This window comes from Anser cygnoides, chromosome 10, assembly GCF_040182565.1.
Source record: "Anser cygnoides isolate HZ-2024a breed goose chromosome 10, Taihu_goose_T2T_genome, whole genome shotgun sequence".
Lineage (NCBI taxonomy): Eukaryota > Metazoa > Chordata > Aves > Anseriformes > Anatidae > Anser > Anser cygnoides.
The window spans coordinates 23,585,261-23,610,531 of record NC_089882.1 but is presented as its reverse complement, the minus strand read 5'-3'; positions in this window follow the sequence as shown (position 1 = coordinate 23,610,531).

Below are 25,271 nucleotides of genomic sequence, written 5' to 3'. Positions count from 1 at the left end.
GCACCACTGGGGATGCACTGCAGTGAGTCCAGAGAGTGCACTGGCACCTTGGGGATGCAGTGCAGTGAGTCCAGAGATTGCACTGGCATCACTGGGGATGCACTGCAGTGAGTCCAGAGAGTGCACTGGAACCACTGGGGATGCAGTGCAGTGAGTGCAGAGAGTGCACTGGCACCACAGGGGATGCAGTGCAGTGAGTGCAGAGAGTGCACTGGCACCACTGGGGATGCAGTGCAGTGAGTCCAGAGAGTGCACTGGCACCACTGGGGATGCACTGCAGTGAGTCCAGAGAGTGCACTGGCACCACTGAGGATGCACTGCAGTGAGTCCAGAGAGTGCACTGGCACCACTGGGGATGCAGTGCAGTGAGTCCAGAGAGTGCCCTGGCACCACTGGGGATGCACTGCAGTGAGTCCAGAGAGTGCACTGGCACCACTGGGGATGCACTGCAGTGAGTCCAGAGAGTGCATTGGCACCACTGGGGATGCACTGCAGTGAGTCCATACAGTGCACTGGCACCACTGGGGATGCAGTGCAGTTGAGTCCAGAGAGTGCACTGGCACCTTGGGGATGCAGTGCAGTGAGTGCAGAGAGTGCACTGGCACCACTGGGGTTTTAGTGCAGTGACTCCAGAGACTGCACAGGCACCACTAGGGATGCACTGCAGTGAGTCCAGAGATTGCACTGGCAGCACTGGGGATGCAGTGCAGTGAGTCCAGAGACTGCACTGGCACCACTGGGGATGCAGTGCAGTGAGTCCAGAGAGTGCAGTGGCACCACTGGGGATGAACTGCAGTGAGTCCAGAGAGTGCACTGGCACCACTGGGAATGCACTACAGTGAGTCCAGAGAGTGCACTAGCACCAATGGGGATGGAGTGCAGTGAGTCCAGAGAGTGCACTGGCACCTTGGGGATGCAGTGCAGTGAGTCCAGAGAGTGCAGTGGCCCCACTGGGGATGCAGTGGAGTGAGTGCAGAGAGTGCACTGGCACCACTGGGGATGCACTGCAGTGAGCCCAGAGAGTGCACTGGCACCACTGGGGATGCAGTGCAGTGAGTCCACAGAGTGCGCTGGCACCACTGGTGATGTACTGTAGGGAGTCCAGAGAGTGCACTGTCAGCACTGGATATGCAGTGCAGTGAGTCCAGAGAGTGCACTGGCACCAGTGGGGATGCACTGCAGTGAGTCTAGAGAGTGCACTGGCACCACTGGGGATGCACTGCATTGAGTCCAGAGAGTGCACCAGGACCACTGGGGATGCAGTGCAGTGCCTCCAGAGAGTGCACTGGCACCACTGGGGATGCAGTGCAGTGAGTCCAGAGAGTGCACTGGCACCACTGGGGATGCAGTGCAGTGAGTCCAGAGAGTGCACTGGCACCACTGGGGATGCAGTGCAGTGAGTCCAGAGAGTGCACTGGCACCACTGGGCATGCACTGCAGTGAGTCCAGAGATTGCACTGGCTCCACTGGGGATGCAGTGCAGTGAGTCCAGAGACTGCACTTGCACCACTGGGGATGCAGTGCAGTGAGTCCAGAGAGTGCACTGGCACCACTGGGGATGCACTGCAGTGAGTCCAGAGAGTGCACTGGCACCTTGGGGATGCAGTGCAGTGAGTCCAGAGATTGCACTGGCACCACTGGGGATGCACTGCAGTGAGTCCAGAGAGTGCACTGGAACCACTGGGGATGCAGTGCAGTGAGTCCAGAAAGTCCACTTGCACCACTGTGGATGCAGTGCAGTGAGTCCAGAGAGTGCACTGGCACCACTGGGGATGCACTGCAGTGAGTCCAGAGACTGCACTGGCACCACTGGGGATGCAGTGCAGTGAGTCCAGAGAGTGCACTGGCACCACTGGGGATGCACTGTAGTGAGTCCATAGAGTGCACTGGCACCACTGGGGATGCAGTGCAGTGACTCCAGAGAGTTTACTGGCACCACTGGGGATGCACTGCAGTGAGTCCAGAGAGTGCACTGGCACCACTGGGGATGCAGTGCAGTGAGTCTAGAGAGTGCACTGGAACCACTGGGGATGCAGTGCAGTGAGTCCAGAAAGTCCACTTGCACCACTGTGGATGCAGTGCAGTGAGTCCAGAGAGTGCACTGGCACCACTGGGGATGCACTGCAGTGAGTCCAGAGAGTGCACTGGCACCACTGGGGATGCAGTGCAGTGAGTCCAGAAAGTCCACTTGCACCACTGTGGATGCAGTGCAGTGAGTCCAGAGAGTGCACTGGCACCACTGGGGATGCACTGCAGTGAGTCCAGAGAGTGCACTGGCACCACTGGGGATGCACTGCAGTGAGTCCAGAGAGTGCACTGGCACCACTGGGGATGCAGTGCAGTGAGTCCAGAAAGTCCACTTGCACCACTGGGGATGCACTGCAGTGAGTCCAGAGAGTGCACTGGCACCACTGGGGATGCACTGCAGTGAGTCCAGAGAGTGCACTGGCACCACTGGGGATGCACTGCAGTGAGTCCAGAGAGTGCACTGGCACCACTGGGGATGCAGTGCAGTGAGTCCAGAAAGTCCACTTGCACCACTGTGGATGCAGTGCAGTGAGTCCAGAGAGTGCACTGGCACCACTGGGGATGCACTGCAGTGAGTCCAGAGACTGCACTGGCACCACTGGGGATGCAGTGCAGTGAGTCCAGAGAGTGCACTGGCACCACTGGGGATGCACTGTAGTGAGTCCATAGAGTGCACTGGCACCACTGGGGATGCAGTGCAGTGACTCCAGAGAGTTTACTGGCACCACTGGGGATGCACTGCAGTGAGTCCAGAGAGTGCACTGGCACCACTGGGGATGCAGTGCAGTGAGTCTAGAGAGTGCACTGGAACCACTGGGGATGCAGTGCAGTGAGTCCAGAAAGTCCACTTGCACCACTGGGGATGCACTGCAGTGAGTCCAGAGATTGCACTGGCACCACTGGGGATGCACTGCAGTGAGTCCAGAGAGTGCACTGGAACCACTGGGGATGCAGTGCAGTGAGTCCAGAAAGTCCACTTGCACCACTGTGGATGCAGTGCAGTGAGTCCAGAGAGTGCACTGGCACCATGGGGATGCAGTGCAGTGAGTCCAGAGAGTGCACTGGCACCACTGGGGATGCACTGTAGTGAGTCCATAGAGTGCACTGGCACCACTGGGGATGCAGTGCAGTGACTCCAGAGAGTTTACTGGCACCACTGGGGATGCACTGCAGTGAGTCCAGAGAGTGCACTGGCACCACTGGGGATGCAGTGCAGTGAGTCTAGAGAGTACACTGGCACGAATGGGGATGCAGTGCAGTGACTACAGAGAGTGCACTGGCACCACTGGGGATGCACTGCAGTGAGTCCAGAGAGTGCACTGGCACCACTGGGGATGCAGTACAGTGAGTCCAGAGACTGCACTGGCACCACTGGGGATGCAGTGCAGTGAATCCAGAGAGTGTACTGGCACCACTGGGGATGCACTGCAGTGAGTCCAGAGAGTGCAGTGGCACCACTGGGGATGCACTGCAGTGAGTCCAGAGAGTGCACTGGCACGTTGGGGATGCAGTACAGTGAGTCCAGAGAGTGCACTGGCACCACTGGGGATGCACTGCAGTGAGTCCAGAGAGTGCACTGGCACCACTGGGGATGCACTGCAGTGAGTCCAGAGAGTGCACTGGCACCTTGGGGATGCAGTGCAGTGAGTCCAGAGATTGCACTGGCACCACTGGGGATGCACTGCAGTGAGTCCAGAGAGTGCACTGGAACCACTGCGGATGCAGTGCAGTGAGTGCAGAGAGTGCACTGGCACCACAGGGGATGCAGTGCAGTGAGTCCAGAGAGTGCACTGGCACCACTGGGGATGCAGTGCAGTGAGTCCAGAAAGTGCACTGGCACCACTGGGGATGCACTGCAGTGAGTCCAGAGAGTGCACTGGCACCACTGGGGATGCACTGCAGTGAGTCCAGAGAGTGCATTGGCACCACTGGGGATGCACTGCAGTGAGTCCATACAGTGCACTGGCACCACTGGGGATGCAGTGCAGTTGAGTCCAGAGAGTGCACTGGCACCTTGGGGATGCAGTGCAGTGAGTCCAGAGAGTGCACTGGCACCACTGGGGTTTTAGTGCAGTGACTCCAGAGACTGCACAGGCACCACTAGGGATGCACTGCAGTGAGTCCAGAGATTGCACTGGCATCACTGGGGATGCAGTGCAGTGAGTCCAGAGACTGCACTGGCACCACTGGGGATGCAGTGCAGTGAGTCCAGAGAGTGCAGTGGCACCACTGGGGATGCACTGCAGTGAGTCCAGAGAGTGCACTGGCACCACTGGGGATGCAGTGCAGTGAGTCCAGAGAGTGCACTGGCACCACTGGGGATGCACAGCAGTGAGTCCAGAGAGTGCACTAGCACCAATGGGGATGGAGTGCAGTGAGTCCAGTGACTGCACTGGCACCACTGTTGATGTAGTGCAGTGAGTCCAGAGAGTGCAGTGGCCCCACTGGGGATGCAGTGGAGTGAGTGCAGAGAGTGCACTGGCACCACTGGGGATGCACTGCAGTTAGCCCAGAGAGTGCACTGGCACCACTGGGGATGCAGTACAGTGAGTCCAGAGAGTGCGCTGGCACCACTGGGGATGTACTGTAGGGAGTCCAGAGAGTGCACTGTCAGCACTGGATATGCAGTGCAGTGAGTCCAGAGAGTGCACTGGCACCAGTGGGGATGCACTGCAGTGAGTCTAGAGAGTGCACTGGCACCACTGGGGATGCACTGCATTGAGTCTAGAGAGTGCACCAGGACCACTGGGGATGCAGTGCAGTGCCTCCACAGAGTGCACTGGCACCACTGGGGATGCAGTGCAGTGAGTCCAGAGAGTGCACTGGCACCACTGGGGATGCAGTGCAGTGAGTCTAGAGAGTGCACTGGAACCACTGGGGATGCAGTGCAGTGAGTCCAGAAAGTCCACTTGCACCACTGTGGATGCAGTGCAGTGAGTCCAGAGAGTGCACTGGCACCACTGGGGATGCACTGCAGTGAGTCCAGAGAGTGCACTGGCACCACTGGGGATGCAGTGCAGTGAGTCCAGAAAGTCCACTTGCACCACTGTGGATGCAGTGCAGTGAGTCCAGAGAGTGCACTGGCACCACTGGGGATGCACTGCAGTGAGTCCAGAGAGTGCACTGGCACCACTGGGGATGCACTGCAGTGAGTCCAGAGAGTGCACTGGCACCACTGGGGATGCAGTGCAGTGAGTCCAGAAAGTCCACTTGCACCACTGGGGATGCACTGCAGTGAGTCCAGAGAGTGCACTGGCACCACTGGGGATGCACTGCAGTGAGTCCAGAGAGTGCACTGGCACCACTGGGGATGCACTGCAGTGAGTCCAGAGAGTGCACTGGCACCACTGGGGATGCAGTGCAGTGAGTCCAGAAAGTCCACTTGCACCACTGTGGATGCAGTGCAGTGAGTCCAGAGAGTGCACTGGCACCACTGGGGATGCACTGCAGTGAGTCCAGAGACTGCACTGGCACCACTGGGGATGCAGTGCAGTGAGTCCAGAGAGTGCACTGGCACCACTGGGGATGCACTGTAGTGAGTCCATAGAGTGCACTGGCACCACTGGGGATGCAGTGCAGTGACTCCAGAGAGTTTACTGGCACCACTGGGGATGCACTGCAGTGAGTCCAGAGAGTGCACTGGCACCACTGGGGATGCAGTGCAGTGAGTCTAGAGAGTGCACTGGAACCACTGGGGATGCAGTGCAGTGAGTCCAGAAAGTCCACTTGCACCACTGGGGATGCACTGCAGTGAGTCCAGAGATTGCACTGGCACCACTGGGGATGCACTGCAGTGAGTCCAGAGAGTGCACTGGAACCACTGGGGATGCAGTGCAGTGAGTCCAGAAAGTCCACTTGCACCACTGTGGATGCAGTGCAGTGAGTCCAGAGAGTGCACTGGCACCATGGGGATGCAGTGCAGTGAGTCCAGAGACTGCACTGGCACCACTGGGGATGCAGTGCAGTGAGTCCAGAGAGTGCACTGGCACCACTGGGGATGCACTGCAGTGAGTCCAGAGAGTTTACTGGCACCACTGGGGATGCACTGCAGTGAGTCCAGAGAGTGCACTGGCACCACTGGGGATGCAGTGCAGTGAGTCTAGAGAGTGCACTGGCACGAATGGGGATGCAGTGCAGTGACTACAGAGAGTGCACTGGCACCACTGGGGATGCACTGCAGTGAGTCCAGAGAGTGCACTGGCACCACTGGGGATGCAGTACAGTGAGTCCAGAGACTGCACTGGCACCACTGGGGATGCAGTGCAGTGAATCCAGAGAGTGTACTGGCACCACTGGGGATGCACTGCAGTGAGTCCAGAGAGTGCAGTGGCACCACTGGGGATGCACTGCAGTGAGTCCAGAGAGTGCACTGGCACGTTGGGGATGCAGTACAGTGAGTCCAGAGAGTGCACTGGCACCACTGGGGATGCACTGCAGTGAGTCCAGAGAGTGCACTGGCACCACTGGGGATGCACTGCAGTGAGTCCAGAGAGTGCACTGGCACCTTGGGGATGCAGTGCAGTGAGTCCAGAGATTGCACTGGCACCACTGGGGATGCACTGCAGTGAGTCCAGAGAGTGCACTGGAACCACTGCGGATGCAGTGCAGTGAGTGCAGAGAGTGCACTGGCACCACAGGGGATGCAGTGCAGTGAGTCCAGAGAGTGCACTGGCACCACTGGGGATGCAGTGCAGTGAGTCCAGAAAGTGCACTGGCACCACTGGGGATGCACTGCAGTGAGTCCAGAGAGTGCACTGGCACCACTGGGGATGCACTGCAGTGAGTCCAGAGAGTGCATTGGCACCACTGGGGATGCACTGCAGTGAGTCCATACAGTGCACTGGCACCACTGGGGATGCAGTGCAGTTGAGTCCAGAGAGTGCACTGGCACCTTGGGGATGCAGTGCAGTGAGTCCAGAGAGTGCACTGGCACCACTGGGGTTTTAGTGCAGTGACTCCAGAGACTGCACAGGCACCACTAGGGATGCACTGCAGTGAGTCCAGAGATTGCACTGGCATCACTGGGGATGCAGTGCAGTGAGTCCAGAGACTGCACTGGCACCACTGGGGATGCAGTGCAGTGAGTCCATACAGTGCACTGGCACCACTGGGGATGCAGTGCAGTTGAGTCCAGAGAGTGCACTGGCACCTTGGGGATGCAGTGCCGTGAGTCCAGAGAGTGCACTGACACCACTGGGGATGCACTGCACTGAGTCCAGAGAATGCACTGGCACCACTGGGGATGCAGTGCAGTGAGTCCAGAGAGTGCACTGGCACCTTGGGGATGCAGTGCAGTTGAGTCCAGAGAGTGCACCTGCACCACTGGGGATGGAGTGCAGTGAGTCCAGAGAGTGCACTGGCACCACTGGGGATGCAGTGCAGTGAGTACAGAGAGTGCACTGGCACCACTGTGGATGCAGTGCAGTGAGTCCAGAGAGTGCACTGGCACCACTGGGGATGCACTGCAGTGAGTCCAGAGTGTTCACTGGCACCATGGGGATGCAGTGCAGTGAGTCCAGAGACTGCACTGGCACCACTGGGGATGCAGTGCAGTGAGTCCAGAGAGTGCACTAGCACCAATGGGGATGGAGTGCAGTGAGTCCAGAGAGTGCACTGGCACCTTGGGGATGCAGTGCAGTGAGTCCAGAGAGTGCAGTGGCCCCACTGGGGATGCAGTGGAGTGAGTGCAGAGAGTGCACTGGCACCACTGGGGATGCACTGCAGTGAGCCCAGAGAGTGCACTGGCACCACTGGGGATGCAGTGCAGTGAGTCCACAGAGTGCGCTGGCACCACTGGTGATGTACTGTAGGGAGTCCAGAGAGTGCACTGTCAGCACTGGATATGCAGTGCAGTGAGTCCAGAGAGTGCACTGGCACCAGTGGGGATGCACTGCAGTGAGTCTAGAGAGTGCACTGGCACCACTGGGGATGCACTGCAGTGAGTCTAGAGAGTGCACTGGCACCACTGGGGATGCAGTGCAGTGACTCCAGAGAGTTTACTGGCACCACTGGGGATGCACTGCAGTGAGTCCAGAGAGTGCACTGGCACCACTGGGGATGCAGTGCAGTGAGTCTAGAGAGTGCACTGGCACGAATGGGGATGCAGTGCAGTGAGTCCAGAGAGTGCACTGGCACCACTGGGGATGCACTGCAGTGAGTCCAGAGAGTGCACTGGCACCACTGGGGATGCAGTACAGTGAGTCCAGAGAGTGCACTGGCACCACTGGGGATGCAGTGCAGTGAATCCAGAGAGTGTACTGGCACCACTGGGGATGCACTGCAGTGAGTCCAGAGAGTGCAGTGGCACCACTGGGGATGCACTGCAGTGAGTCCAGAGAGTGCACTGGCACCACTGGGGATGCAGTACAGTGAGTCCAGAGAGTGCACTGGCACCACTGGGGATGCACTGCAGTGAGTCCAGAGAGTGCACTGGCACCACTGGGGATGCACTGCAGTGAGTCCAGAGAGTGCACTGGCACCTTGGGGATGCAGTGCAGTGAGTCCAGAGATTGCACTGGCACCACTGGGGATGCACTGCAGTGAGTCCAGAGAGTGCACTGGAACCACTGCGGATGCAGTGCAGTGAGTGCAGAGAGTGCACTGGCACCACAGGGGATGCAGTGCAGTGAGTGCAGAGAGTGCACTGGCACCACTGGGGATGCAGTGCAGTGAGTGCAGAGAGTGCACTGGCACCACTGGGGATGCACTGTAGTGAGTCCAGAGAGTGCACTGGCACCACTGGGGATGCACTGCAGTGAGTCCAGAGAGTGCATTGGCACCACTGGGGATGCACTGCAGTGAGTCCAGAGAGTGCACTGGCACCACTGGGGATGCAGTGCAGTTGAGTCCAGAGAGTGCACTGGCACCTTGGGGATGCAGTGCAGTGAGTCCAGAGAGTGCACTGGCACCACTGGGGTTTTAGTGCAGTGACTCCAGAGACTGCACAGGCACCACTAGGGATGCACTGCAGTGAGTCCAGAGAGTGCACTGGCATCACTGGGGATGCAGTGCAGTGAGTCCAGAGACTGCACTGACACCACTGGGGATGCAGTGCAGTGAGTCCAGAGAGTGCAGTGGCACCACTGGGGATGCACTGCAGTGAGTCCAGAGAGTGCACTGGCACCACTGGGAATGCAGTGCAGTGACTCAGAGAGTGCACTGGCACCACTGGGGATGCAGTGCAGTGAGTCCAGAGAGTGCACTGGCACCACTGGGGATGCACAGCAGTGACTCCAGAGAGTGCTCTAGCACCAATGGGGATGGAGTGCAGTGAGTCCAGTGACTGCACTGGCACCACTGGTGATGTAGTGCAGTGAGTCCAGAGAGTGCAGTGGCCCCACTGGGGATGCAGTGCAGTGAGTGCAGAGAGTGCACTGGCACCACTGGGGATGCACTGCAGTGAGCCCAGAGAGTGCACTGGCACCCCTGGGGATGCAGTGCAGTGAGTCCAGAGAGTGCGCTGGCACCACTGGGGATGTACTGTAGGGAGTCCAGAGAGTGCACTGTCAGCACTGGATATGCAGTGCAGTGAGTCCAGAGAGTGCACTGGCACCAGTGGGGATGCACTGCAGTGAGTCTAGAGACTGCACTGGCACCACTGGGGATGCACTGCATTGAGTCCAGAGAGTGCACCAGGACCACTGGGGATGCAGTGCAGTGACTCCAGAGAGTGCACTGGCACCACTGGGGATGCAGTGCAGTGAGTCCAGAGAGTGCACTGGCACCACTCGGGATGCAGTGCAGTGAGTCCAGAGAGTGCACTGGCACCACTGGGGATGCAGTGCAGTGAGTCCAGAGAGTGCACTGGCACCACTGGGGATGCAGTGCAGTGAGTCCAGAGATTGCACTGGCTCCACTGGGGATGCAGTGCAGTGAGTCCAGAGACTGCACTTGCACCACTGGGCATGCAGTGCAGTGAGTCCAGAGAGTGCACTGGCACCACTGAGGATGCAGTGCAGTGAGTCCATACAGTGCACTGGCACCACTGGGGATTCAGTGCAGTTGAGTCCAGAGAGTGCACTGGCACCTTGGGGATGCAGTGCCGTGAGTCCAGAGAGTGCACTGACACCACTGGGGATGCAGTGCAGTGAGTCCAGAGAGTGCACTGGCACCACTGGGGATGCAGTGCAGTGAGTCCAGAGAGTGCACTGGCACCTTGGGGATGCAGTGCAGTGAGTCCAGAGAGTGCACCTGCACCACTGGGGATGGAGTGCAGTGAGTCCAGAGAGTGCACTGGCACCACTGGGGATGCAGTGCAGTGAGTCCAGAGAGTGCACTGGCACCACTGTGGATGCAGTGCAGTGAGTCCAGAGAGTGCACTGGCACCACTGGGGATGCACTGCAGTGAGTCCAGAGTGTTCACTGGCACCATGGGGATGCAGTGCAGTGAGTCCAGAGAGTGCACTGGCACCACTGGGGATGCACTGCAGTGAGTCCAGAGAGTGCACTGGCACCACTGGGGATGCACTGCAGTGAGTCCAGAGAGTGCACTGGCAGCTTGGGGATGCAGTGCAGTGAGTCCAGAGATTGCACTGGCATCACTGGGGATGCACTGCAGTGAGTCCAGAGAGTGCACTGGAACCACTGGGGATGCAGTGCAGTGAGTGCAGAGAGTGCACTGGCACCACAGGGGATGCAGTGCAGTGAGTGCAGAGAGTGCACTGGCACCACTGGGGATGCAGTGCAGTGAGTCCAGAGAGTGCACTGGCACCATTGGGGATGCAGTGCAGTGAGTCCAGAGAGTGCACTGGCACCACTGAGGATGCACTGCAGTGAGTCCAGAGAGTGCACTGGCACCACTGGGGATGCAGTGCAGTGAGTCCAGAGAGTGCCCTGGCACCACTGGGGATGCACTGCAGTGAGTCCAGAGAGTGCACTGGCACCACTGGGGATGCACTGCAGTGAGTCCAGAGAGTGCATTGGCACCACTGGGGATGCACTGCAGTGAGTCCATACAGTGCACTGGCACCACTGGGGATGCAGTGCAGTTGAGTCCAGAGAGTGCACTGGCACCTTGGGGATGCAGTGCAGTGAGTGCAGAGAGTGCACTGGCACCACTGGGGTTTTAGTGCAGTGACTCCAGAGACTGCACAGGCACCACTAGGGATGCACTGCAGTGAGTCCAGAGATTGCACTGGCAGCACTGGGGATGCAGTGCAGTGAGTCCAGAGACTGCACTGGCACCACTGGGGATGCAGTGCAGTGAGTCCAGAGAGTGCAGTGGCACCACTGGGGATGAACTGCAGTGAGTCCAGAGAGTGCACTGGCACCACTGGGAATGCACTGCAGTGAGTCCAGAGAGTGCACTAGCACCAATGGGGATGGAGTGCAGTGAGTCCAGAGAGTGCACTGGCACCTTGGGGATGCAGTGCAGTGAGTCCAGAGAGTGCAGTGGCCCCACTGGGGATGCAGTGGAGTGAGTGCAGAGAGTGCACTGGCACCACTGGGGATGCACTGCAGTGAGCCCAGAGAGTGCACTGGCACCACTGGGGATGCAGTGCAGTGAGTCCACAGAGTGCGCTGGCACCACTGGTGATGTACTGTAGGGAGTCCAGAGAGTGCACTGTCAGCACTGGATATGCAGTGCAGTGAGTCCAGAGAGTGCACTGGCACCAGTGGGGATGCACTGCAGTGAGTCTAGAGAGTGCACTGGCACCACTGGGGATGCACTGCAGTGAGTCCAGAGAGTGCACCAGGACCACTGGGGATGCAGTGCAGTGCCTCCAGAGAGTGCACTGGCACCACTGGGGATGCAGTGCAGTGAGTCCAGAGAGTGCACTGGCACCACTGGGGATGCAGTGCAGTGAGTCCAGAGAGTGCACTGGCACCACTGGGGATGCAGTGCAGTGAGTCCAGAGAGTGCACTGGCACCACTGGGCATGCACTGCAGTGAGTCCAGAGATTGCACTGGCTCCACTGGGGATGCAGTGCAGTGAGTCCAGAGACTGCACTTGCACCACTGGGGATGCAGTGCAGTGAGTCCAGAGAGTGCACTGGCACCACTGGGGATGCACTGCAGTGAGTCCAGAGAGTGCACTGGCACCTTGGGGATGCAGTGCAGTGAGTCCAGAGATTGCACTGGCACCACTGGGGATGCACTGCAGTGAGTCCAGAGAGTGCACTGGAACCACTGGGGATGCAGTGCAGTGAGTCCAGAAAGTCCACTTGCACCACTGTGGATGCAGTGCAGTGAGTCCAGAGAGTGCACTGGCACCACTGGGGATGCACTGCAGTGAGTCCAGAGACTGCACTGGCACCACTGGGGATGCAGTGCAGTGAGTCCAGAGAGTGCACTGGCACCACTGGGGATGCACTGTAGTGAGTCCATAGAGTGCACTGGCACCACTGGGGATGCAGTGCAGTGACTCCAGAGAGTTTACTGGCACCACTGGGGATGCACTGCAGTGAGTCCAGAGAGTGCACTGGCACCACTGGGGATGCAGTGCAGTGAGTCTAGAGAGTGCACTGGAACCACTGGGGATGCAGTGCAGTGAGTCCAGAAAGTCCACTTGCACCACTGTGGATGCAGTGCAGTGAGTCCAGAGAGTGCACTGGCACCACTGGGGATGCACTGCAGTGAGTCCAGAGAGTGCACTGGCACCACTGGGGATGCAGTGCAGTGAGTCCAGAAAGTCCACTTGCACCACTGTGGATGCAGTGCAGTGAGTCCAGAGAGTGCACTGGCACCACTGGGGATGCACTGCAGTGAGTCCAGAGAGTGCACTGGCACCACTGGGGATGCACTGCAGTGAGTCCAGAGAGTGCACTGGCACCACTGGGGATGCAGTGCAGTGAGTCCAGAAAGTCCACTTGCACCACTGGGGATGCACTGCAGTGAGTCCAGAGAGTGCACTGGCACCACTGGGGATGCACTGCAGTGAGTCCAGAGAGTGCACTGGCACCACTGGGGATGCACTGCAGTGAGTCCAGAGAGTGCACTGGCACCACTGGGGATGCAGTGCAGTGAGTCCAGAAAGTCCACTTGCACCACTGTGGATGCAGTGCAGTGAGTCCAGAGAGTGCACTGGCACCACTGGGGATGCACTGCAGTGAGTCCAGAGACTGCACTTGCACCACTGGGGATGCAGTGCAGTGAGTCCAGAGAGTGCACTGGCACCACTGGGGATGCACTGTAGTGAGTCCATAGAGTGCACTGGCACCACTGGGGATGCAGTGCAGTGAGTCCAGAGAGTTTACTGGCACCACTGGGGATGCACTGCAGTGAGTCCAGAGAGTGCACTGGCACCACTGGGGATGCAGTGCAGTGAGTCTAGAGAGTGCACTGGAACCACTGGGGATGCAGTGCAGTGAGTCCAGAAAGTCCACTTGCACCACTGGGGATGCACTGCAGTGAGTCCAGAGATTGCACTGGCACCACTGGGGATGCACTGCAGTGAGTCCAGAGAGTGCACTGGAACCACTGGGGATGCAGTGCAGTGAGTCCAGAAAGTCCACTTGCACCACTGTGGATGCAGTGCAGTGAGTCCAGAGAGTGCACTGGCACCATGGGGATGCAGTGCAGTGAGTCCAGAGACTGCACTGGCACCACTGGGGATGCAGTGCAGTGAGTCCAGAGAGTGCACTGGCACCACTGGGGATGCACTGTAGTGAGTCCATAGAGTGCACTGGCACCACTGGGGATGCAGTGCAGTGACTCCAGAGAGTTTACTGGCACCACTGGGGATGCACTGCAGTGAGTCCAGAGAGTGCACTGGCACCACTGGGGATGCAGTGCAGTGAGTCTAGAGAGTGCACTGGCACGAATGGGGATGCAGTGCAGTGACTACAGAGAGTGCACTGGCACCACTGGGGATGCACTGCAGTGAGTCCAGAGAGTGCACTGGCACCACTGGGGATGCAGTACAGTGAGTCCAGAGACTGCACTGGCACCACTGGGGATGCAGTGCAGTGAATCCAGAGAGTGTACTGGCACCACTGGGGATGCACTGCAGTGAGTCCAGAGAGTGCAGTGGCACCACTGGGGATGCACTGCAGTGAGTCCAGAGAGTGCACTGGCACGTTGGGGATGCAGTACAGTGAGTCCAGAGAGTGCACTGGCACCACTGGGGATGCACTGCAGTGAGTCCAGAGAGTGCACTGGCACCACTGGGGATGCACTGCAGTGAGTCCAGAGAGTGCACTGGCACCTTGGGGATGCAGTGCAGTGAGTCCAGAGATTGCACTGGCACCACTGGGGATGCACTGCAGTGAGTCCAGAGAGTGCACTGGAACCACTGCGGATGCAGTGCAGTGAGTGCAGAGAGTGCACTGGCACCACAGGGGATGCAGTGCAGTGAGTCCAGAGAGTGCACTGGCACCACTGGGGATGCAGTGCAGTGAGTCCAGAAAGTGCACTGGCACCACTGGGGATGCACTGCAGTGAGTCCAGAGAGTGCACTGGCACCACTGGGGATGCACTGCAGTGAGTCCAGAGAGTGCATTGGCACCACTGGGGATGCACTGCAGTGAGTCCATACAGTGCACTGGCACCACTGGGGATGCAGTGCAGTTGAGTCCAGAGAGTGCACTGGCACCTTGGGGATGCAGTGCAGTGAGTCCAGAGAGTGCACTGGCACCACTGGGGTTTTAGTGCAGTGACTCCAGAGACTGCACAGGCACCACTAGGGATGCACTGCAGTGAGTCCAGAGATTGCACTGGCATCACTGGGGATGCAGTGCAGTGAGTCCAGAGACTGCACTGGCACCACTGGGGATGCAGTGCAGTGAGTCCAGAGAGTGCAGTGGCACCACTGGGGATGCACTGCAGTGAGTCCAGAGAGTGCACTGGCACCACTGGGGATGCAGTGCAGTGAGTCCAGAGAGTGCACTGGCACCACTGGGGATGCACAGCAGTGAGTCCAGAGAGTGCACTAGCACCAATGGGGATGGAGTGCAGTGAGTCCAGTGACTGCACTGGCACCACTGTTGATGTAGTGCAGTGAGTCCAGAGAGTGCAGTGGCCCCACTGGGGATGCAGTGGAGTGAGTCCAGAGAGTGCACTGGCACCACTGGGGATGCACTGCAGTTAGCCCAGAGAGTGCACTGGCACCACTGGGGATGCAGTACAGTGAGTCCAGAGAGTGCGCTGGCACCACTGGGGATGTACTGTAGGGAGTCCAGAGAGTGCACTGTCAGCACTGGATATGCAGTGCAGTGAGTCCAGAGAGTGCACTGGCACCAGTGGGGATGCACTGCAGTGAGTCTAGAGAGTGCACTGGCACCACTGGGGATGCACTGCATTGAGTCTAGAGAGTGCACCAGGACCACTGGGGATGCAGTGCAGTGCCTCCAGAGAGTGCACTGGCACCACTGGGGATGCAGTGCAGTGAGTCCAGAGAGTGCACTGGCACCACTCGGGATGCAGTGCAGTGAGTCCAGAGAGTGCACTGGCACCACTGGGGATGCAGTGCAGTGAGTCCAGAGAGTGCACTGGCACCACTGGGGATGCAGTGCAGTTGAGTCCAGAGATTGCACTGGCTCCACTGGGGATGCAGTGCAGTGAGTCCAGAGACTGCACTTGCACCACTGGGCATGCAGTGCAGTGAGTCCAGAGAGTGCACTGGCACCACTGAGGATGCAGTGCAGTGAGTCCATACAGTGCACTGGCACCACTGGGGATGCAGTGCAGTTGAGTCCAGAGAGTGCACTGGCACCTTGGGGATGCAGTGCCGTGAGTCCAGAGAGTGCACTGACACCACTGGGGATGCACTGCACTGAGTCCAGAGAATGCACTGGCACCACTGGGGATGCAGTGCAGTGAGTCCAGAGAGTGCACTGGCACCTTGGGGATGCAGTGCAGTGAGTCCAGAGAGTGCACCTGCACCACTGGGGATGGAGTGCAGTGAGTCCAGAGAGTGCACTGGCACCACTGGGGATGCAGTGCAGTGAGTACAGAGAGTGCAATGGCACCACTGTGGATGCAGTGCAGTGAGTCCAGAGAGTGCACTGGCACCACTGGGGATGCACTGCAGTGAGTCCAGAGTGTTCACTGGCACCATGGGGATGCAGTGCAGTGAGTCCAGAGACTGCACTGGCACCACTGGGGATGCACTGTAGTGAGTCCAGAGAGTGCACTGGCACCACTGGGGATGCACTGTAGTGAGTCCATAGAGTGCGCTGGCACCACTGGGGATGCAGTGCAGTGAGTGTAGAGAGTGCACTGGCACCACTGGGGATGCAGTGCAGTGACTCCAGAGAGTGCACTGGCACCACTGGGGATGCAGTGCAGTGAGTCTAGAGAGTGCACCGGCACCACTGGGGATGCAGTGCAGTGACTCCAGAGAGTGCACTGGCACGACTGGGGATGCAGTGCAGTGACTACAGAGAGTGCACTGGCACCACTGGGGATGCACTGCAGTGAGTCCAGAGAGTGCACTGGCACCACTGGGGATGCAGTACAGTGAGTCCAGAGAGTGCACTGGCACCACTGGGGATGCAGTGCAATGAATCCAGAGAGTGTACTGGCACCACTGGGGATGCACTGCAGTGAGTCCAGAGAGTGCACTGGCACCACTGGGGATGCTGTACAGTGAGTCCAGAGAGTGCACTGGCACCACTGGGGATGCAGTGCAGTGAGTCCAGAGAGTGCACTGGCACCACTGGGGATGCACTGCAGTGAGTCCAGAGAGTGCACTGGCACCTTGGGGATGCAGTGCAGTGAGTCCAGAGATTGCACTGGCACCACTGGGGATGCACTGCAGTGAGTCCAGAGAGTGCACTGGAACCACTGGGGATGCAGTGCAGTGAGTCCAGAGAGTGCACTGGCACCACTGGGGATGCAGTGCAGTGACTCTAGAGAGTGCACTGGCACCACTGGTGATGCACTGCAGTGAGTCCAGAGAGTGCACTGGCACCACTGGGGATGCAGTGCAGTGAGTCCAGAGAGTGCACTGGCTCCACTGGGTATGCACTGCAGTGAGTCTAGAGAGTACACTGGCACCACTGGGGATGCACTGCAGTGAGTCCTGAGAGTGCACTAGCACAACTGGAGATGCACTGCAGTGAGTCCAGAGAGTGCACTGGCACCTTGGGGATGGCGTGCAGTGAGTCCAGAGAGTACACTGGCACCACAGGGAATGCACTGCAGTGAGTCCAGAGAGTGCACTGGCACCACTGGGGATGCACTGCAGTGAGTCCAGAGTGTGCCCTGGCACCATGGGGATGCAGTGCAGTGAGTCCAGAGAGTGCACTGGCACCACTGGGGATGCAGTGCAGTGAGTCCAGAGAGTGTACTGGCACCACTGGGGATGCACTGCAGTGAGTCCAGAGAGTGCACTGGCACCACTGGGGATGCAGTGCAGTGAGTCTAGAGAGTGCACTGGCACGACTGGAGATGCAGTGCAGTGACTACAGAGAGTGCACTGGCACCACTGGGGATGCACTGCAGTGACTCCAGAGAGTGCACTGGCACCACTGGGGATGCACTGCAGTGAGTCTAGAGAGTGCACTGGCACCACTGGGGATGCACTGCAGTGAGTCCAGAGAATGCACTGGCACTAATGGGGATGCAGTGCAGTGACTCGGAAAAGTTCACTGGCACCACTGCAGATGCACGGCAGTGAGTCCGGAGAGTGCCCTGGCACCAGTGGTAATCCAGTGCAGTGAGTCCAGAGAACGCACAGGCACCACTGGGGATGCAGTGCAGTGAGTCCAGAGAGTGCACTGGCACCACTGGGGATGCACTGCAGTGAGTCCAGAGAGTGCAGTGGCCCCACTGGGGATGCAGTGGAGTGAGTGCAGAGAGTGCACTGGCACCACTGGGGATGCACTGCAGTGAGCCCAGAGAGTGCACTGGCACCTTGGGGATGCAGTGCAGTGAGTCCACAGAGTGCGCTGGCAACCCTGGGGATGTACTGTAGGGAGTCCAGAGAGTGCACTGTCAGCACTGGATATGCAGTGCAGTGAGTCCAGAGAGTGCACTCGCACCACTGGGGATGCACTGCAGTGAGTCTAGAGAGTGCACTGGCACCACTGGGGATGCACTGCATTGAGTCCAGAGAGTGCACCAGCACCACTGGGGATGCAGTGCAGTGCCTCCAGAGAGTGCACTGGCACCACTGGGGATGCAGTGCAGTGAGTCCACAGAGTGCACTGGCACCGCTGGGGATGCAGTGCAGTGAGTCCAGAGAGTGCACTGGCACCAATGGGGATGCACTGCAGTGAGTCCAGAGATTGCACTGGCTCCACTGGGGATGCAGTGCAGTGAGTCCAGAGACTGCACTTGCACCACTGGGGATGCAGTGCAGTGAGTCCAGAGAGTGCACTGGCACCACTGAGGATGCAGTGCAATGAGTCCATACAGTGCACTGGCACCACTGGGGATGCAGTGCAGTTGAGTCCAGAGAGTGCACTGGCACCTTGGGGATGCAGTGCAGTGAGTCCAGAGAGTGCACTGACACCACTGGGGATGCACTGCAGTGAGTCCAGAGAGTGCACTGGCACCACAGGGGATGCAGTGCAGTGAGTCCAGAGAGTGCACTGGCACCTTGGGGATGCAGTGCAGTGAGTCCAGAGAGTGCACTGGCACCTTGGGGATGGAGTGCAGTGAGTCCAGAGAGTGCACTGCCACCACTGGGGATGCAGTGCAGTGAGTCCAGATAGTGCACTGGCACCACTGGGGATGCAGTGCAGTGAGTCCAGAGAGTGCACTGGCACCACTGGGGATGCACTGCAGTGAGTCCAGAGTGTTCACTGGCACCATGGCGATGCAGTGCAGTGAGTCCAGAGACTGCACTGGCACCACTGGGGATGCACTGCAGTGAGTCCAGAGAGTGCACTGGCACCACTGGGGATGCACTGTAGTGAGTCCATAGAGTGCACTGGCACCACTGGGGATGCAGTGCAGTGAGTCTAGAGAGTGCACTGGCACCACTGGGGATGCAGTGCAGTGACTCCAGAGAGTGTACTGGCACCACTGGGGATGCAGTGCAGTGAGTCCAGAGAGTGCACTGGCACCACTGGGGATGCAGTGCAGTGAGTCTAGAGAGTGCACTGGCACGACTGGGGATGCAGTGCAGTGACTACAGAGAGTGCACTGGCACCACTGGGGATGCACTGCAGTGAGTCCAGAGAGTGCACTGGCACCACTGGGGATGCAGTGCAGTGAGTCCAGAGAGTGCACTGGCAACCCTGGGGATGCAGTGCAGTGAATCCAGAGAGTGTACTGGCATCACAGGGGATGCACTGCAGTGAGTCCAGAGAGTGCACTGGCACCACTGGGGATGCACTGCAGTGAGTCCAGAGAGTGCACTGGCACCACTGGGGATGCAGTACAGTGAGTCCAGGGAGTGCACTGGCACCACTGGGGATGCACTGCAGTGAGTCCAGAGAGTGCACTGGCACCACTGGGGATGCAGTGCAGTGAGTCCAGAGAGTGCACTGGCACCTTGGGGATGCAGTGCAGTGAGTCCAGAGATTGCACTGGCACCACTGGGGATGCACTGCAGTGAGTCCAGAGAGTGCACTGGAACCACTGGGGATGCAGTGCAGTGAGTCCAGAGAGTGCACTGGCACCACTGGGGATGCACTGCAGTGAGTCCAGAGAGTGCACTGGCACCACTGGGGATGCAGTGCAGTGACTCTAGTGAGTGCACTGGCACCACTGGTGATGCACTGCAGTGAGTCCAGAGAGTGCACTGGCACCACTGGGGATGCAGTGCAGTGAGTCCAGAGAGTGCACTGGCACCACTGGGTATGCACTGCAGTGAGTCCAGAGAGTGAACTGGCACCACTGGGGATGCACTGCAGTGAGTCCTGAGAGTGCACTAGCACAACTGGAGATGCAGTGCAGTGAGTCCAGAGAGTGCACTGGCACCTTGGGGATGGCGTGCAGTGAGTCCAGAGAGTGCACTGGCACCACTGGGAATGCACTGCAGTGAGTCCAGAGAGTGCACTGGCACCACTGGGGATGCACTGCAGTGAGTCCAGAGTGTGCCCTGGCACCATGGGGACGCAGTGCAGTGAGTCCAGAGAGTGCACTGGCACCACTGGGGATGCAGTGCAGTGAGTCCAGAGAGTGCACTGGCACCACTGGGGCTTTAGTGTAGTGAGTCCAGAGAGTGCACTAGCTCCACTGGGGATGCACTGCAGTGAGTCCAGAGAGTGCACTGGCACCACAGGGGATGCACTGCAGTGACTCCACAGAGTGCACTAGCACCAATGGGGATGGAGTGCAGTGAGTCCAGAGACTGCACTGGCACCACTGGAGATGCAGTGCAGTGAGTCCAGAGAGTGCAGTGGCTCCACCGGGGATGCAGTGGAGTGAGTGCAGAGAGTGCACTGGCACAACAGGGGATGCACTGCAGTGAGTCCAGAGAGTGCACTGGCACCACTGGGGATGCAGTGCAGTGAGTCCACAGAGTGCGCTGGCACCACTGGGGATGTACTGTAGGGAGTCTAGAGAGTGCACTGTCAGCACTGGATATGCAGTGCAGTGAGTCCAGAGAGTGCACTGGCACCCCTGGGGATGCACTGCAGTGAGTCTAGAGAGTGCACTGGCACCACTGGGGATGCACTGCATTGAGTGCAGAGAGTGCACCAGCACCACTGGGGATGCAGTGCAGTGCCTCCAGAGAGTGCACTGGCACCACTGGGGATGCAGTGCAATGACTGCAGAGAGTGCACTGGCACAACTGGGGATGCAGTGCAGTGAGTCCAGAGAGTGCACTGGCACCACTGGGGATGCAGTGCAGTGAGTCCAGAGAGTGCACTGGCACCACTGGGGATGCACTGCATTGAGTCCAGAGATTGCACTGGCACCACTGGGGATGCAGTGCAGTGTGTCCAGAGAGTGCACTGGCACCACTGGGGATGCACTGCATTGAGTCCAGAGAGTGCACCGGCACCACTGGGGATGCAGTGCAGTGCCTCCAGAGAGTGCACTGGCACCACTGGGGATGCAGTGCAGTGAGTGCAGAGAGTGCACTGGCACCACTGGGGATGCAGTGCAGTGAGTTCAGAGAGTGCACTGGCACCACTGGGGATGCACTGCAGTGAGTCCAGAGAGTGAACTGGCACCACTGAGCATGCAGTGCAGTGCCTCCAGAGAGTGCACTGGCACCACTGGGGATGCACTGCAGTGAGTCCAGAGAATGCACTGGCACTAATGGGGATGCAGTGCAGTGACTCGGAAAAGTTCACTGGCACCACTGCAGATGCACGGGAGTGAGTCCGGAGAGTGCCCTGGCACCAATGGTAATGCAGTGCAGTGAGTCCAGAGAACGCACAGGCACCACTGGGGATGCAGTGCAGTGAGTCCAGAGAGTGCACTGGCACCACTGGGGATGCAATGCAGTGAGTCCAGAGAGTGCACTGGCACCACAGGGGATGCACTGCACTGATTCCAGAGAGTGCACTGGCAACACTGGGGATGCACTGCAGTGAGTCCAGAAAGTGCACTGGCACCACTGGGGATGCAGTACATTGAGTCCAGAGAGTGCACTGGCACCACTGGGGATGCACTGCAGTGAGTCCAGAGAGTGCACTGACACCACTGGGGATGCACTGCAGTGAGTCCAGAGAGTGCACTGGCACCTTGGGGATGCAGTGCAGTGAGTCCAGAGAGTGCACTGGCACCTTGGGGATGCAGTGCAGTGAGTCCAGAGAGTGCACTGACACCACTGGGGATGCACTGCAGTGAGTCCAGAGAGTGCACTGGCACCACTGGGGATGCAGTGCAGTGAGTCCAGAGAGTGCACTGGCACCACTGGGGATGCAGTACATTGAGTCCAGAGAGTGCACTGACACCACTGGGGATGCACTGCAGTGAGTCCAGAGAGTGCACTGACACCACTGGGGATGCACTGCAGTGAGTCCAGAAAGTGCACTGGCACCTTGGGGATGCAGTGCAGTGAGTCCAGAGAGTGCACTGGCACCTTGGGGATGCAGTGCAGTGAGTCCAGAGAGTGCACTGACACCACTGGGGATGCACTGCAGTGAGTCCAGAGAGTGCACTGGCACCACTGGGGATGCAGTGCAGTGAGTCCAGAAAGTGCACTGGCACCACTGGGGATGCAGTACATTGAGTCCAGAGAGTGCACTGGCACCACTGGGGATGCACTGCAGTGAGTCCAGAGAGTGCACTGACACCACTGGGGATGCACTGCAGTGAGTCCAGAAAGTGCACTGGCACCTTGGGGATGCAGTGCAGTGAGTCCAGAGAGTGCACTGGCACCTTGGGGATGCAGTGCAGTGAGTCCAGAGAGTGCACTGACACCACTGGGGATGCACTGCAGTGAGTCCAGAGAGTGCACTGGCACCACTGGGGATGCAGTGCAGTGAGTCCAGAGAGTGCACTGGCACCACTGGGGATGCAGTGCAGTGAGTACACAGAGTGCACTGGCACCTTGGGGATGCACTGCAGTGAGTCCAGAGAGTGCACTGGCACCACTGGGGATGCACTGCAGTGAGTCCAGAGAGTGCACTGGCACCTTGGGGATGCAGTGCAGTGAGTCCAGAGAGTACACTGGCACCACTGGGGTTTTAGTGCAGTGACTCCAGAGAGTGCACTGGCACCACTAGGGATGCACTGCAGTGAGTCCAGAGATTGCACTGGCAGCACTGGGGATGCAGTGCAGTGAGTCCAGAGACTGCACTGGCACCACTGGGGATGCAGTGCAGTGAGTCCAGAGACTGCACTGGCACCACTGGGGATGCACTGCAGTGAGTCCAGAGAGTGCACTGGCACCACAGGGGATGCACTGCACTGATTCCAGAGAGTGCACTGGCAACACTGGGGATGCACTGCAGTGAGTCCAGAAAGTGCACTGGCACCACTGGGGATGCAGTACATTGAGTCCAGAGAGTGCACTGGCACCACTGGGGATGCACTGCAGTGAGTCCAGAGAGTGCACTGACACCACTGGGGATGCACTGCAGTGAGTCCAGAGAGTGCACTGGCACCTTGGGGATGCAGTGCAGTGAGTCCAGAGAGTGCACTGGCACCTTGGGGATGCAGTGCAGTGAGTCCAGAGAGTGCACTGACACCACTGGGGATGCACTGCAGTGAGTCCAGAGAGTGCACTGGCACCACTGGGGATGCAGTGCAGTGAGTCCAGAAAGTGCACTGGCACCACTGGGGATGCAGTACATTGAGTCCAGAGAGTGCACTGACACCACTGGGGATGCACTGCAGTGAGTCCAGAGAGTGCACTGACACCACTGGGGATGCACTGCAGTGAGTCCAGAAAGTGCACTGGCACCTTGGGGATGCAGTGCAGTGAGTCCAGAGAGTGCACTGGCACCTTGGGGATGCAGTGCAGTGAGTCCAGAGAGTGCACTGACACCACTGGGGATGCACTGCAGTGAGTCCAGAGAGTGCACTGGCACCACTGGGGATGCACTGCAGTGAGTCCAGAAAGTGCACTGGCACCACTGGGGATGCAGTACATTGAGTCCAGAGAGTGCACTGGCACCACTGGGGATGCACTGCAGTGAGTCCAGAGAGTGCACTGACACCACTGGGGATGCACTGCAGTGAGTCCAGAAAGTGCACTGGCACCTTGGGGATGCAGTGCAGTGAGTCCAGAGAGTGCACTGGCACCTTGGGGATGCAGTGCAGTGAGTCCAGAGAGTGCACTGACACCACTGGGGATGCACTGCAGTGAGTCCAGAGAGTGCACTGGCACCACTGGGGATGCAGTGCAGTGAGTCCAGAGAGTGCACTGGCACCACTGGGGATGCAGTGCAGTGAGTACACAGAGTGCACTGGCACCTTGGGGATGCACTGCAGTGAGTCCAGAGAGTGCACTGGCACCACTGGGGATGCACTGCAGTGAGTCCAGAGAGTGCACTGGCACCTTGGGGATGCAGTGCAGTGAGTCCAGAGAGTGCAGTGGCACCACTGGGGATGCACTGCAGTGAGTCCAGAGAGTGCACTGGCACCACTGGGAATGCAGTGCAGTGACTCAGAGAGTGCACTGGCACCACTGGGGATGCAGTGCAGTGAGTCCAGAGAGTGCACTGGCACCACTGGGGATGCACTGCAGTGACTCCACAGAGTGCACTAGCACCAATGGGGATGGAGTGCAGTGAGTCCAGAGACTGCACTGGCACCACTGGAGATGCAGTGCAGTGAGTCCAGAGAGTGCAGTGGCCCCACCGGGGATGCAGTGGAGTGAGTGCAGAGAGTGCACTGGCACAACAGGGGATGCACTGCAGTGAGTCCAGAGAGTGCACTGGCACCACTGGGGATGCAGTGCAGTGAGTCCACAGAGTGCGCTGGCACCACTGGGGATGTACTGTAGGGAGTCTAGAGAGTGCACTGTCAGCACTGGATATGCAGTGCAGTGAGTCCAGAGAGTGCACTGGTACCCCTGGGGATGCACTGCAGTGAGTCTAGAGAGTGCACTGGCACCACTGGGGATGCACTGCATTGAGTGCAGAGAGTGCACTGGCACCACTGGGGATGCAGTGCAGTGAGTCCAGAGAGTGCACTGGCACCACTGGGGATGCACTGCATTGAGTCCAGAGAGTGCACTGGCACCACTGGGGATGCAGTGCAGTGAGTTCAGAGAGTGCACTGGCACCACTGGGGATGCAGAGCAGTGAGTCCAGAGAGTGCACTGGCACCACTGGGCATGCAGTGCAGTGCCTCCAGAGAGTGCACTGGCACCACTGGGGATGCACTGCAGTGAGTCCAGAGAGTGCTCTGGCACTAATGGGGATGCAGTGCAGTGACTCGAAAAAGTGCACTGGCACAACTGCGGATGCACGGCAGTGAGTCCGGAGAGTGCCCTGGCACCAATGGTGATGCAGTGCAGTGAGTCCAGAGAGTGCACTGGAACCACTGGGGATGCAATTCAGTGAGTCCAGAGAGTGCACTGGCACCACTGGGGATGCAGTGCAATGAGTTCAGAGAGTGCACTGGCACCACAGGGGATGCACTGAAGTGATTCCAGAGAGTGCACTGGGAACACTGGGGATGCATTGCAGTGAGTCCAGAGAGTGGTGCCAGTGCACTCTCTGGACTCACTGCAGTGCATTCCCAGTGGTGCCAGTGCACTCACTGGACTCTCTGCACTGCATCCCCAGTGGTGCCAGTGCACTCTCTGGACTCACAGCACTGCATCCCCAGTGGTGCCAGTGCACTCTCTGGACTCACTGCACTGCATCCCCAGTGGTGCCAGTGCAATCTCTCGACTCACTGCAGTGCATTCCCAGTGGTGCCAGTGCACTCACTGGACTCACTGTACTGCATCACCAGTGGTGCCAGTGCGCTCTCTGGACTCACTTCAGTGCATCCCCAG